The following is a 16182-nucleotide window of genomic DNA, read 5'->3' on the forward strand; positions in this document are numbered from 1 at the left end:
TGTCAGCGCTGTATGTCACGGTGCTGATGTCAGTGCTCTGTATTACGGTGCTGCTGTCAGTGCTCTGTATCTCCTGCACCCTCTTGTTTGCCTACCCTGGTCCCTGACCTTCCCTCTCCTCCATTGCCTTCATTAGCTCCATAGTCCTGAATTGTCAGAACAATTTCCCAAATAAAAAAAAAATGCTTGTAGTTATCGATCCCAAATTCACCTCATACATGTATTATGCTATTGTCCAGGTGGTGGGACTACGTGCTACCCCCTAATAATTACCCCGTGGCCGCAAATTCGACCTAAAGGTTTGCGAAATTCGCCTCCCATTGAAGTCAATGGAGCCCGCGGCGAACGGTCGTTTTCGCGAACGTTTGTGTCCGTTCGCGTTTCGCGTTCGCGAAACGTCCCGTCGGAAGTTCGTCCATCACTATTTAGGAAGAATGGAAGAAGACTAGACTTTACACCTTATTACTCGACTCCTAGACTTAACAAGCATTTAACCCTTACGGCATGGGGTGCGGAGATCCACTGCATGTTTTTTTTTTCCCCTTTGATTGAGGATTTAAGTATACTTGAATATAATAAAAACCTCTACCATGGAAAGGTCCAGAGGGGTGCTGGGGGGGGGGGGGGCTGTGGCCCCCTCCAGATTTCAGTTGTGCCCCCACTCTGCCCAGCTGACCTCCTATGCTTTCCCCTGCTGATCCCCTGTACACTGACCTACTGACTGGCCATCTTCTGCCCCCTCTGACCTTTTTACTACACCCCCACATCAGACAGGCTAGATCTGGCCCTGTTCTCAACCTTGTCCTCAATCCTCAAGTACCCCCAACAGGCCAAATTTGGGGAATTTCTCTTAAAATAGCTCATATCAATACAATGTCATTGATATTGATATTGATTTAAACCAGCTGTGCAAAGTAAAGGAAAACCTAAAAACATGGCCCGGTACTTGAGGACTGAGGCTAAGAACCACTGCTCTATAGCAGGGGTCTCCAAACTGCGGCCCAAGGGCCAAATGTGGTCCTTTGCTATCTTTTAACTGGCCCTTGGGGCACTGTTCCTCCCACAGACACTAAAAAGGGGGCACTATTTCTTCCACTGGAATCAGAAATTTGGACAGTTGTGGAGGCAACATGAACTCTCGTCTCGTGCCTCCACAACTGTCCAAATTTCTAATGGGACAAAGGTACATTAATAATTTCATAACAAGTAGCATCTCCATATCTTCCACTGATATCAATGGTGGGATACTATCTTCTACTAATAGGCACTACTCCTCCTACTGACCACCAACCTCGAGGCCATATTTATTCTCACTGATGCTGGGCCTGGGACATTTTCTGCCCCCCGCTGGCCACAATCTGGCCCTCCTAAAGTCTGAAGGACAATAAACTGGCCCTTTGTTTGAAAAGTTTGGAGATCTCTGCTCTATAGTAGGGTGACCAGATGTCCCCGGTTTCAGGGGACAGTCCCCGGATTGAGGACATTGTTCCCGGACCAAGTCTGTCCCCGGTTTTGTCCCTGGATTTGACTTCAACAGGAGCTGGGGCAATTTTCAAAGACAGTGCAGAAAAAAATAAAATAAATCTGAATTACACGCCCCCCCCCCACTAGCTTAGGGGGGTGTATTATTTTCCCCATTTTCTGTGTTCCTTTCTGATTAAATGTGCTGATCAGAGCGGATGGACTATTTCTTCAGTCTCTGGCCCATTCAGCTTCTGTTCTTCTGCCTTGGCTCAAATCCCGGCCAGCCGCCTGCCTGCTTATCTTCTTGCCTTCCCCAGCAGAGTCATTTTCCTCCGCTCCCCACCCATTAGTAGCCGGGGCCCGGAGAGTGAGACCTGAGAGGCTGTGAGGCCGGCGGGGGCAACAAGCAGAGAGAGGCAGCTGAGCTCAGCTAATGATGTCCAGCAGCAGGAATAGAGGGGAAGCAGATCCAATTGTGGGGCTGCCAGTGCCTTCAAGGCTTTAACACAGGAGTGCTTTGGGGGTGTCTGTGAATAGACTACATTGCACTGTGCCTGTCTCTCTGCCATAATGGATGGTATCAGAACTCACAGGCAGCAGGCACTTATTGGTCATAAGTTAACAAAATCAGCACCCAGCAGCCATAGTATGTGACACACTGTGACAGAGCCAGCCAGAGCCACGATAGAGTGCCCCCTGCCTGTGAGTTATCATAATGCTGATGATCTTAACCAGTTTCCGATCACCTGATATACTGCTACAGGGCGATCACGCTGTGCAGGATCCCTTATATACGTGATCCTGCATTTCTGGGTATCAGAGCCAATCAGCGGATCTGGCGGACTCGCCTAGTGGTCTGCCTATGTAAACAAGGCAGTTCACGATTCTGTCAGTGTGGAAGACATTGATCCTGTGTTCCTGCAAAGCAAGTACAGGGATCTATGGTTTTCCCTTAGTAAAAGCACCCCCCCCACAGTGAGAAAACACTTGTTAGGCACACATTTAAACCATTGATTGCCCTAGATGTTATCCCTTTCCCAGCCAGTGTCATTAGTACAGTGACAGTGCATATTTTTAGCACTGATCACTGTATTAGTGTCACTGGTTCCCACAAAGTGTCAAAAGTGTCACTGATGCCACGTACACACAAGCGGAATGTCCGACAGAAAAAAGTATTTTCCTTGGATATTACAATCGTGTGTATGCCTCATCTGACTTTTTTTTTAAAATTCTGATGGACCTAGAAATAGAACATGTTTTAAATATTTCCGAGTACCCATTCCCATCAAAAAAACTGTTCGTCTGTATGCTGTCCCGACGGACCAAAAAAAACGCATGCTCTGAAGAAAGTATGAAACGGCAGCTATTGGCTACTGACTATTGAACTTCCTTTGTTCTAGTCCCGTCGTACGTGCTGTACGTCACCGCGTTCTAGACAGTTGGACTTTGATGTGATCGTGTGTAGGCAAGACAGTTTCAGCAGAACTCTGTCGGAAAAACCTTCAGAGTTTATTCCGACGGGGAAAACCGATCGTGTGTATGCGGCATTCGTGTCCGATTTGTCCACCGCAATATCGCAGTCCCGCTATGAGTCACTGATTGCTGCCATTACAAGTAAAAAAATAAATAAAAATGTCCCCGGATTTCATTTTAAAAATCTAGTCACCTTACTCTATAACAATAAAATATTTTACATCAAAGTGCGTTTAAACATTAAAGGGACATTCGCCTATGCACCCACAAGCCAATTTGTCTCAAGCACCTGTGACTTATGATTTGGCTCCAAACATGAAAGCCTGGCTTAGCTGAGCCTCTATGCTTATGCAATTTAAATGTGACGGATATAGAAAGACAGGCAACAGTATGGAAATACTTTTTCTAACACGCCCTGTGCATTTCCCTCCTAGGGAGGTTAGGCTCCCTCCTAGGGAGTCACAGCAACCTGCTCCCCCATCTATAGACCCCTTCACCCCCTGATTCCTCTTACCTGTGACTAGACTGGAGGTTTCTAAGGAAGCTGCAACTACTGACTCCTCAGTTCCAACGTCACCACCAGGAACAGATGTATTGAAAGTAGTCACGCCCCACACTTCTCACTAATTGTCTCTATTTCCTTATCATAAAACAGCCTGGAGAACAGGTTTATCATGCCATTGAACCATAAAGCTACACCCTTACTACACCGACCCACCTACATCTCAGGCATGCAGTTTAAAAATATATTTTAATACGGCACATTATATGTACGTGTTATGCCCCGTACACACAATCAGACATTCCGACAACAAAATCCATGGATTTTTTCCGCCAGATGTTGTCTCAAACTTGTCTTGCATACACACGGTCACACAAAGTTGGTCGGAAATTGCCAAGAACGCGGTGACATACAACACGTACGGCGAGCCGAGAAAAATGAAGTTCAATAGCCAGTGCGGCTCTTCTGCTTGATTCCGAGTATGTGTGGAACTTTGGAATTGTGTACACACGATCAGAATTTCCGACAACGGATTTTGTTGTCGGAAAATTTGAGAACCAGATCTTAAATTTTGCGTGATGGAAAATTTCGATAGAAAATGTCCGATGGAGCTCCGACAAAAAGCTTCCATCGAACATTTTCCATTGGAAAATCCGACTGCGTGTACGGGGGAATTACGCAAGATGCAATGGGTTTTCCTTCTGTGTTAGGCCGCGTACACATGGGCGGACTATCCGTCCAACTAAGTCCGTCAGACAATCCGACAGACAGTCCGTCCTACTTTTGAATGAACGGACTTGACCACACACGACGAACAGACAGTCCGCTGAAAGCTTGCGCGATGACGTGTACGGCACGTACGACGGGACTAGAAATACGACATCCAATACACTGCAATGCAACATTCGGCCGTGTAAATCCTTTCTGAGCATGCCCCATACTTAGTCCGTCCAACTTGCCTACTCACGAGCGTACTGTCCACTGAAACCAAAGTTGGACGGACAATATTACGGAAATTCCGAAAGACTTAGTCCGCCAGACTGTCCGCTGAAAAAGTCCGCTGAAGCCCACACACGAGTGGATTGTCCGCTGAAACACGTTTCAGCGGACCAAGTCCGTCAGACAGTCCGCCCGTGTGTACGCGGCCTTACATTACAGAGGGGAGTGTCACCTCCCAAGATTCAACTCTATAGAACCGGAAAAGCATATTGGTGCTTAACCACTTCATTACCAGGCACTTTCACCCCCTTCCTACCCAGGACAATTTTCAGCTTTCAGTGCTGTTGCAATTTGAATGAAAATTGCGCGGTCATGTAATGCCACGTACACACGTAGCAGACTATCTGGCGGACTTAGTCTGGCAGACTTTCCGCCGGACTTTCCGAATGAGCTACCTGCCCACACACGGTACTTTTGCGGTGGACTAATACAGTGTACTAAGTCCGCAGGACTATCCGCCGTACTTTTGAAATGAACGGACTCGCCCACACACGCGGAGGAAAGTCCGCTCATTTTGATGTCACAGTCCCAGGATGTTGGGACTGTGACATCATAATGGGCGGGGACATCATCCGGTGATGTCCCTATATAAGTCGCCGCACGCCGCGTCCCTGCCATTGTGACTGGAGACAGCGACGAGGCAACATCTCCAGAAGAGAAGAACAGAAGATGGCGACGGCGACAGAAGACTGGCCACTGCTTGAAAAAGAGCTAGAAGAAGGCGCGGTGGCCCGGCAAGAAGAACCAAAGAGGGGGACAAGACCCCCGAAGTGGGGGACAAGACCCACGAAGAGGGGGACAAGACCCTCGAAGTCGGAAGAAGAGGGCGGCGGGGAAGAAGAAAGCCGGGCTCTTCCGCTAGTGAAAGAGCTAGCAAAGAGCAGAAGATAGCAGAGGAGTCTGGCGAGAAGACCCCCGAAGACGGAAGAAGACCCCTGGAGCTGTGCAATAAACTAATTTAACCCTTGTGTGTTGTGTTTTTTTTTTACTTTTTTTCACAGGTGAATGGGTAGGGGTACATTGTACCCCATACTCATTCACATAGGGTGGGGGGCCAGGATCCGGGGGGCCCCCTTATTAAAGGGGGCTCACGGCTTCCGATAAGCCCCCTGTCTGCAGACCCCGACAACCAACGGCCAGGGTTGTTGTGAAGAGGCCCTTGTCCTCATCAACATGGGGACAAGGTGCTTTGGGGTGGGGGGGCCGCATGGCCCCCCCTTCCCCAAGGCACCCCCCATGTTGAGGGCATGCGGCCTGGTACGGCTTAGGAGGGGGGGGCGCGCTCGCTCGTCTGCACCCCCTTTCCTGGCCGGCCGGGTAGCGTGCTCGGATAAGGGTCTGATATGGACCTGGGGGGACCCCTACACCGAAATGCGAGTCCGGCGGACAGATTGGAGTGCAAAACTACTTTCTTAGTCCGCCGGACTTTTGGGTAAAAAAAGTCAGCCGGAGCCTACACACGTGCAGACTTTTCCACCGGATTGTTTGATCGTGTGTATGAGGCATAACACTGCACTATAACAAATCTTATAATTTTCTTCCCACAAATATAGTTTTCTTTTGGTGGTATTTGATCACCTCTGGTTTTTCTTAGTTTGGGTTCACTGACTGGCACTGATGAGGCAGCACTGATGGGCACTGATGAGTTGGCACTGATAAAGTGGCACTGATGAGGATGCACTGATTTGTAGAATTGATGGGCACTGCTAGGCGGCACTGATATGCAGCACTGATGTGCACCAATAGGCGGCACTGATATGTAGCACCCATAGGCACCACTGATGGTCACTGATAGGTGGCACTGATGGGCACTGACAGGTGGCTGTGATGGGCACTGACAGGTGGCACTGATTGGCACTGACATGAGGCACTGACAGGTGGCACTGATGGGGATTGACAATGAGGTACTGATGAAGTACTGACCGGTGTTACTGAAGGGCACTGAATGGCACTGTGATGGGCACCTACAGCCGTTTCTGATTGGGCACTGACTGGCAGCTGATGGGCAGCTGTGGTGGCACATCTTTCTCTGAAAAACACCAAAGAGAAACCCAACAAAGGAAGGGCAATGGTAGGCGGTATCGGTGACCAGCCTGCAGATACCCCAAGCAAAAAGCCCCCCAAAAAGAAGATGAAGAGGACCCAGGCGTTTGTGCGAGGCTGTTTCAGAGCCGTTGTTGGATGTTTCGGTTGCGGCTGTAAAGCCAATGGACATCACTGGGTATACAGACACCAAGATTGGTAAGTGTTATGGATAGTGATAGCTGTGAAGCCACAATCTGATCTTTATACCATCCTCTCTGTCAGATAAAAAGCTGCATCCTTGTGCCTGTACGTTATTTAAAAATAAATGGTTTCTACCTGTATTAAAGAGGAAGGAATCCCATCGATTTAACAGTTTCAAAAAACATTTCTATTTCCAGTATGCCGGGAATGCTAACTGTCACATTGGTTGTGCTCTTAGCAAACTGTCAAGCTATCCAATGGCCGGTGCCACAACGGATCACATGTGTAGCATTATGGCAGTTGAATATTAACCATTTCAATGGTTCCCTTCCTGCCCAGGACAATTTACAGCTTTCAGCACTGTCGCACTTTGAATGACAATCACGCAGTCATACAACACTGTACCCAAACTACATTTTTATCATTTTCTTCCCACAAATAGAGCTTTCTTTTGGTGTTATTTGATCACCTCTGGGGGGTTTATTTTTTGCTAAACAAACTAAAAAAGACCCACATTTTTGAAAAAAAACAAGTTTTTCTTAGTTTATCATAAAGGTTTGATTTATCCTTCACTGACGGGCGCTGATGAGGCAGCACCCCTCCACAGAACCCTGCCCCCAACCCATAGTACCCTGCACCCCTCTACAGAACCCTGCCCCCAACCCATAGTACCCTGCATCCCTCTACAGAACCCTGCCTTAACCCATAGTACCCTGCACCCCTTCACAGAACCCTAACCCCAACCCATAGTACCCTGCACCCCGCTACAGAACCCTGCCTCAACCCATAGTACCCTGCACCCCTCCACAGAACCCTGCCCCCAACCCATAATACCCTGCGCCCTCTACAGAACCCTGTCCCCAGCCCATAGTACCCTGCACCCCTCTACAGAACCCTGCCTCAACCCATAGTACCCTGCACCCCTCCACAGAACCCTGACCCCAACCCATAGTACCCAGCACCCCTCTACAGAACCCCGCCTCAACCCATAGTACCCTGCACCCCTCCACAGAACCCAGACCCCAACCCATAGTACCCAGCACCCCTCTACAGAACCCTGCCTCAACCCATAGTACCCTGCACCCCTCCACAGAACCCTAACCCCAACCCATAGTACCCTGCACCCTCTACAGAACCCTGCCCCCAGCCCATAGTACCCTGCACCCCTCTACAGAACCCTGCCTTAACCCATAGTACCCTGCACCCCTTCACAGAACCCTAACCCCAACCCATAGTACCCTGCACCCCGCTACAGAACCCTGCCTCAACCCATAGTACCCTGCACCCCTCCACAGAACCCTGCCCCCAACCCATAATACCCTGCGCCCTCTACAGAACCCTGTCCCCAGCCCATAGTACCCTGCACCCCTCTACAGAACCCTGCCTCAACCCATAGTACCCTGCACCCCTCCACAGAACCCTGACCCCAACCCATAGTACCCAGCACCCCTCTACAGAACCCCGCCTCAACCCATAGTACCCTGCACCCCTCCACAGAACCCAGACCCCAACCCATAGTACCCAGCACCCCTCTACAGAACCCTGCCTCAACCCATAGTACCCTGCACCCCTCCACAGAACCCTAACCCCAACCCATAGTACCCTGCACCCTCTACAGAACCCTGCCCCCAGCCCATAGTACCCTGCACCCCTCTACAGAACCCTGCCTCAACCCATAGTACCCTGCACCCCTCCACAGAACCCTGGCCCCAACCCATGGTACCCAGCACCCCTCTACAGAACCCTGCCTCAACCCATAGTACCCTGCACCCCTCCACAGAACCCAGACCCCAACCCATAGTACCCTGCACCCCTCTACAGAACCCTGCCCCCAACCCATAGTACCATGCACTCCTCTACAGAACCCTGCAGCCCTCACTATACACCTTGCCCCCAACCCATAGTACCCTGCACCCCTCCACAGAACCCTGCAGCCTTCACTATATATCCTGCACCCAACCCATAGTACCCTGCACCCCTCCACAGAACCCTGCCCCCAACCCATAGTACCCTGCACCCCTCCACAGAACCCTGCAGCCCTCACTATATACCCTGCACCCAACCCATAGTACCCTTCACCCCTCTACAGAACCCTGCAGCCCTCACTATATACCCTGCACCCAACCCATAGTACCCTGCACCCCTCTACAGAACCCTGCACCCTTCACTATACACCCTCACTATTGGCTGGCAAGTGACACTGCATCTCGTGGCAGGCTGTGGGTGGCAAGTGGCACATTGCATCTGGTGGCAGGCTACAGGTATAGGGCTGCATCCAGTGGCAGGCTACGGGTGGCAAACGACAAACTGCATCGGATGGCAAGTGACACACTGCATCTGGCAGCAGACGAAGGTTGCAAGTGACAAGCTGCACCTGGGGGCAGGGGACAGTGGCATGTTGTATCTGGTGGCAAGTGACAAGCTTAGGGTTCCCACTGATTCAGAATTATGGTCATTTGAACTATTTCATTATATATTACAATGTAGTAATAGAAACAATGGGGGTTATTTACGAAAAGGCATATCCACTTTGCACTACAAGTACACTTGGAAGTGCAGTCGCTGTAAATCTAAGGGGTAAATCTGAAATGAGGGGAAGCTCTGCTGATTTTTTCATCCAATCATGTGCAAGCTAAAATGCTTTTTTTTATTGTCCTTGTATGTCCCCCTCTGGTCTACAGTCTACAGCGACCGCACTTCCAGTGCAGAGTGGATTTGCCTTTCGTAAATAACTCCCAATGTGATTTGATCATCCTGACACCATATCAAGCATGGTTTTGGGATGATTTAAGTACTAACATCAGCCATTCACCCGCCGCTGAATTCCCTGTCAACCCAGAGACTACATTCCTCCCCCATTTCCACGAAACCAGTCACCCATGCAAAAAAGGTTGGGGACAAAAAAGGTTCTAAAGTGACATCACTTCCTCCTAGCATTCTATGATAGAGATAGCCACGCAGGAGGGAAATGAGTGACAGATTCCATCGTCGACGAGGGTTTTGAAATCATTTTCTTTTTGTGGTGCTGTCACTTGACCAGGTCACACACTCCTACATCCCTTGAATGAGAAGGTATTTCCTTCAGCTACACACTGGAGGAGGTGAGTGGGGGAGGGGTGAATGAAGGAAAGGGGAGTGTACATTGGGGTGTACGGAGGTAAAGGAGAACTCTGCTGTTGAAGTGAAGAATGTCTTTGTAGCGTAATGTAACATTTTCCTTACATTCTATTGCAGGTTCCATCATGTCTGTGCAGTTCACCGTCCCTCTGGCCTTCGGAGACCTCCTGAAGAGTGGTGGTGTGGGGCAGTATGTGGTCCAGGAGGTCCAACCTGCGCGGCAGCTGCCGTCCCAGCTCAGTGGCTAGACCTTCTATGATCCCGTGTCCTTTTTCTATGGTCAGTGCCCTTCTCTTTTGATCTGTGCCCCTTCTTCTCTTGTCCCTGCCCTTCTTCTCTGGTCCTCACCCTTCTTGTCTCGTACCTGCCGTCCTTCTCTGGTCCCTGCCATTCTTCTCTGGTCCCTGCCCTTCTTCTCTGGTCCCTGCCGTTCTTCTCTGGTCCCTGCCGTTCTTCTCTGGTCCTTGCCCTTCTTCTCTGGTACCTGCCCTTCTTATCGGATCCATGCCCTTCTTCTCTAATCCTCGCCCTTCTTCTCTGATCCTTTTCTTCTTTGTTCCCTGTCCTTCTCTGTTCCTCGCCTTTCTCTGGTCCTCACCCTTCTTCTGGTGTTATCAGTGTCACTGGTAAACACTGAATGGGTATAGTGAATGGCAGGACACCACACACCCCCTCAACTGTCTAGATATACATTAAAGTTTCAAATACAAAAATCCTTCATTGCTGCAAACCTCAGCACATGCCAATATATCAGGGGTCAAGTCCTGGGGAAAAAAGTGTGGGAACTCCCACCCAAGATCCACTCCCCCCCACCAAAAAAATAAATAAAAATGATACTCTCATTTTGGGATGTTCCTCCCTCAGCTCACCTCTCTCCCTGCATGTCCTGTGAGCAGAATAGCTGATCTACCCGTCAGCTAGACCTAGACCTGATCTACCCGTCAGCTAGCTGTAATTGACAGGTAGATTGAAGCGGAAGCTGTGATGGAGCCCCCTACTGGCAATACCTGAATGGTCACTTACTATTGCGAGCTGTGTCGGCAGCTGCTGGTGTCCTGCCACACAGCTTGCATACTTCAAAGTCTCGCAGGACACGGCTGCTAACAGGAACTGAGTTCCTGTTGTGGAAAAAGTACAGTAACTCTGTTCCCGTGCGTTCCCGCAGGACTTGAGCCTTGCAATATATACAGTATCTCAAAAAAGTGAGTACACCTCTCACATTTTTGTAAATATTTTATTATATCTTTTCATGTGACAACACTGAAGAAATGACACTTGTCTACAATGTAAAGTAGTGAGTGCACAGCTTGTATAACAGTGTACATTTGCTGTCCCCTCAAAATAACTCAACACACAGCCATTAATGTCTAAACCTCTGGCATAAAAAAAGTGCGTGCACCCCTAAGTGAAAATGTCCAAATTGGGCCCAAACTGTCAATATTTTCTGTGGCCACCATTATTTCCCAGCACTGCCTTAACCCCCTTGGCCATAGAGTTCACCAGAGCTTCACAAGTTACCACTGGAGTCCTCTTCCACTCCTCCATGATGGCATCACAGAGCTGGTGAATGTTAGAGACCTTGCGCTCCTCCACCTTTAGGTCTGGAGACAAGCTTGGGCAGTCCATCACCTTTACCCTCAGCTTCTTTAGCAAGGCAGTGGTCTTCTTGGGGGTGTGTTTGGGGTAGTAATGTTGGAATACTGCCCTGCGGCCCAGTCTCTGAATGGAGGGGATCATGCTCGGCTTCAGTATGTCACAGTACATGTTGGCATTCATGGTTCCCTCAAAGAAGTGTAGCTCCCCAGCACTCATGCAGTCCCAGACCATGACACTCCCACCACCATGCTTGACTGTAGACAAGACACACTTGTCTTTGTACTCCTCACCTGGTTGCCGTCACACATGCTTGGCACCATCTGAATCAAATACATTTATCTTGATCTCATCAGACCACAGGACATGGTTCCAGTAATTCATGTCCTTAGTCTGCTTATCGACGACAGCCATGCAGACCAATTTGCTGCCGTGTGCAGCATATGGTCTGAGCACTGAGAGGCTAACCCCCCACCCCTTCAACCTCTGCAGCAATGCTGGCAGCACTCATATGTCTATTTCCCAAAGACAACCTCTGGATATGACGCTGAGCATGTGTACTCAATATCTTTGGTCAACCATGGCAAGGCCTGTTCTGAGTGGAACCTGTCCTGTTAAACCGCTGTATGGTCTTGGCCACCGTTCTGCAGCTCTGTTTCAGAGTATTGGCAATCTTCTTACAGCCTAGGCCAGTGATGGCGAACCTTGGCACTCCAGATGTTTTGGAACTACGTTTCCCATGATGATCATGCACTCTGCAGTGTAGTGGAGCATCATGGGAGATGTAGTTCCAAAACATCTGGGGTGCCAAGGTTTGCCATCACTGGCCTAGGCCATCTTTATGTAGAGCAACAATTCTTTTTTTTAGATCCTCAGAGAGTTCTTTACCATGAGGTGCCATGCTGAACTTCCAGTGACCAGTATGAGAGTGAAACCGATAACTCAAAATTTAACACACCTGCTCCCCATTCACACCTGAGACCTTGTAACACTGGCATTGGGGAGGGAAAATGGCTAATTTGTCCCAATTTGGACATTTTCACTTAGGGGTTTACTCACTTTTGTTGCCAGAGGCTTAGACATTAATGGCTGTGTGTTGAGTTGTTTTGAGGGGACAGCAAATTTACACTGTTATACAAGCTGTACACTCTTTACATTGTAGCAAAGTGTCATTTCTTCAGTGTTGTCACATGAAAAGATTGAAAAAAATATTTACAAAAATGTGAGGGGTGTACTTACTGTTGTGAGATACTGTACAGCACACTGCATCTGTTAGGGCTCATTTACACTAGTGGATGGGGTGCAGTAAAACATCCACCCCTATTGCTAGGGGCAATAGCCAGGGGTATACACATGTCACTGCCAAGTTGCTTTGCAGGAATGATACCCCCTGTCGCTTTCATTTAGGTGAATGGGGTCATTTTGCAACTGCTCCTCAACTATGCGCAATGCGTACCGTTGTGATATGTTGGTTTTGGGGTAAAGCAGGCAGTGAAAAGGTAAGTAAATAGCAAGCTGGTCCAAACTGACTATTTAACCGCTGGCGGACCACCCACCATACATAAAGCGTGGCAGGGCGGCCGCTATGTGCCAGATTTCATACCTAGCACATAATCTGACACTTCCGGATCTGAGGATTGCGCATGCCGCCAGCGACCCGGCAGGTACCGCAGACTCGATGTCTGCCGGCACCTACTGATTATACAGTACACAGGCAGAACAGCGATCTCCCTATGTAAACAAAGCCGATCGCTGTTCTGTTAGAAGGAAAGATATTGATTCTGTGGGTCTGCAAAGCAGCTAAATAGATCTATGCCTTCCCCTAGTCAAAGCACCTCCCCCACAGTGAGAAAGCAGAGGCTAGGAACACATTTAACACTTTGATTGCCCCTGATGTTAACCCCTTCCCTGCCAGTGTCATTAGTACAGTGACAGTGCATATTTTTAGTACTGATGACTGTATTAGTGTCACTGGTCCCCACAAAGTGTTAAAAGTGTCAGTTAATGTCTGATTTGTCTGCCACAATATCGCAGTCAAGTCGCTGATTGCCACCATTACTTGTAAAAATAAATAAATAAATATATCCCATAGCTTGTGTAATCTATAACTTTTGCGCAAACCAATCAATGTACATTTATTGGGATTTAATTTAATTTTTTTTTTGCCAAACACGTGAAGCAGAATACATATTGGAATAAATTGATGAAGAAATGTTATGTTTTAAATTTTTTTTAATTGAATGTTTTATAGCAAAAAGTAAAAAATATTGTTTTTTTCTTCAAAATTATCGGTCTTTATTTTTTGTTTGTTTATAGTGCAAAAAATAAAAACTGCAGAGGTGATCAAATACCACAAAAGAAATCTCTATTTGTGGGGAAAAAAAGGACATCAATTTTATTTGGGAACAGCGTCGCACGACCGCGCAATTGTCAGTTAAAGTAATGCAGTGCCATATAGCAAAAAATGGCCTGGTCATGAAGGGGGGGGGGGGGGTAAATCTTCCGGAGGTCAAGTGGTTAAACTTCACTAAAACCCAGAGAAAAAAAGGATGAATAGGAGAAATAGGTTGTTAGTGGTTTGTATGCCCTATAGCAGTGATGGCAAACCTTGGCACCCCAGATGTTTTGGAACTACATTTCCCATGATGCTCTGGCACTCTGCAGTGTAGTTGAGCATCATGGGAAATGTAGTTCCAAAACATCTGGGGTGCCAAGATTTGCCATCACTGCCCTATAGAATGGCGGATTTATGAAATGGTAATGAATTTCTCCTGCGGTAATGGGAGCCGGGTATGTGCCAATAGATGGAGCCCGGGATAATAATATAGACGGTGCTATCACAGGCCCCTCCCATCCTGCAGGGGGGCACGTCACCCCTCTCCCACCATGCCAGCACTTGGCATACAGCAGGATTATCTATATTTATCTTGTACTCCTTTCTTGTATATATTAAACTGCATTACTGAAGCCCCGGCCTTAAAACGAGGGGGGGGGCACATCTCCCTTTTTATCTAATAAGTGTTTCTCAAGAGGGAGGAGCCGTTCTGGGTGGTCAATGTGGATGGTGAAGCAGCAAGTCATCCTGACCTTACCAAACATGAACAGAAATGGGCCATTAATTGATACCTAGGGGACATCAAAGCCTAAGTTTAGTTACATTGTTTGAAAAAATAATAATTCAATCAGCACAAGGGATGATACTTACATTCCACAAGCAGTGTCCCTTGTACTGGTTGCTGCTGTATATGTTGAAGTCTTCCATCTTCTGCCCTCACCTCCCCCTCGTGTCAGTAAATGTCCAGCAGTGTTGCAGGGGTTAATACAGCCACTGGACCTGTCATAAGCTCTAATCAAGAGTGCCGACTATGTTTTCCCTTCTCACCCCCCTCCCCTCCTCCAATCATAGAAGCTGTACTATAGCTTCCATGAATGAAAATAGGGTTGCCACCTGTCCTGGATTCACCTGGACAGTCTAGGTTTTGAATCATGTGTCCAGGTTCAGGAGGACTGAAACCCGGACACATTATTCAGACCAGGCTGTGGCTCCCCAAATAACTGAGATAGTCACACACAAATCTGTACCGCCCCGAAGCAGCAGGCAATTCGGCATCACTTGGAGGGCAGGAGCACTTTGGCCACACCCACTGTTCACTGCAGCATGCTATGTGCACCGCATTACTACTCTCCTTGGGGCACCCAAAGATGCCACAGGTCGCTAAAGTGTTCGGGTTTGGCTTGAAGAAAAGGTGGCAAACCTAGATAACATCTAGGGGCAATCTGTGTGCCTCACAATGTGTAATGTGTGCTGCTTTTACTTTACTATATGTCTGTTTTTATTCCCTGCTTTGCAGGGAGAAGAAACAGCCAGATTGCTTTTACCGGTACACAGAGTTCTGTAGTTTTGGGAACACAGAATTCTGTGTCTGATAGGCTACAGCTGATCTCTGTGTCTGATTGGCTACAGATGATCAGCTAAAATCATTGGCTGATAGCTGCCTAATTGGTATTGTGTCCAATCACAGCATGGGACTGACATGAGGCACGTGCATGTGCTCCCTGAACCCAGGGAACAGGGTTCAGGTATGTTGCCTGGCGTTGAGCTGCCGTCCACCCACTGTACAAGTAGAATTAGTTGCTCAAACACCAAATAATATCCTTATTTTCCAAAGATATTCCATATACATACATGAGGTTTCTTACTGTGTTTTCCCTTTCTGCATGGATCATTTTTTCTATGTTTTTATGGGTTTCATCTAGGGCAATGCTTCTCAACTCCAGTCCTCAAGTACCCCCAACAGGTCATGTTTTCAGGATTTCCCTCAAATGAAATGGCTGTGGTAACTACTAAGGCAGTGAAACCATACCTCCCAACATTTTGAGATGGGAATGAGGGACACCTACTAGCAAACGTATGTAGACATAGGACACGCCCCCTGCCACACCCCCTTAATGGAGAATTAACCAAAAAATGTTCATTAAACCCACAAGAGCTTTTTTTACCACTATTATTCCTTTAGATTGGCTGTAAAAATTTTCAAGTGTCGCAATTTAGAAATTGGATGAAAGGTTTAGCGCTGGAAAACTGACCAAAGTGAGGGACGAAACGAGGGGGGAAGAGGAACAGAGGGACATTGCTCCAAATCAGGGACAGTCCCTCGAAATCAGGGACAGTTGGGAGCTATGGTGAAACTGATCAAATCACCTGTGCAAAATAATGGAAAGTCTGAAAACATGACCTGTTGGGGGTACTTGAGGACTGGAGTTCAGAAACATTAATCTAGGGGGTTCCAGTTTCCTTCTGCATCCCA

General features: G+C 48.1%; 1 protein-coding gene across 1 annotated transcript in view; it reads right to left on the bottom strand.

Annotated features, from left to right (window-relative positions):
- SLC35C1 (solute carrier family 35 member C1) overlaps positions 1-3565 on the bottom strand; it is a 29850-nt gene extending 26285 nt beyond the window's left edge. Inside the window, exon 1 of the mRNA XM_077461994.1 lies at positions 3452-3565. The gene's annotated coding sequence lies outside the window, so the exon portion shown is untranslated. The remainder of the gene's footprint in view (positions 1-3451) is intronic.
- Positions 3566-16182: the final 12617 nt, after the last annotated feature.

The sequence above is a fragment of the Lithobates pipiens genome, unplaced genomic scaffold, assembly GCF_037356315.1.
Source record: "Lithobates pipiens isolate NorthernLeopardFrog02 unplaced genomic scaffold, aLitPip1_a1.2 Scaffold_10, whole genome shotgun sequence".
Classification (NCBI taxonomy): Eukaryota; Metazoa; Chordata; class Amphibia; order Anura; family Ranidae; genus Lithobates; species Lithobates pipiens.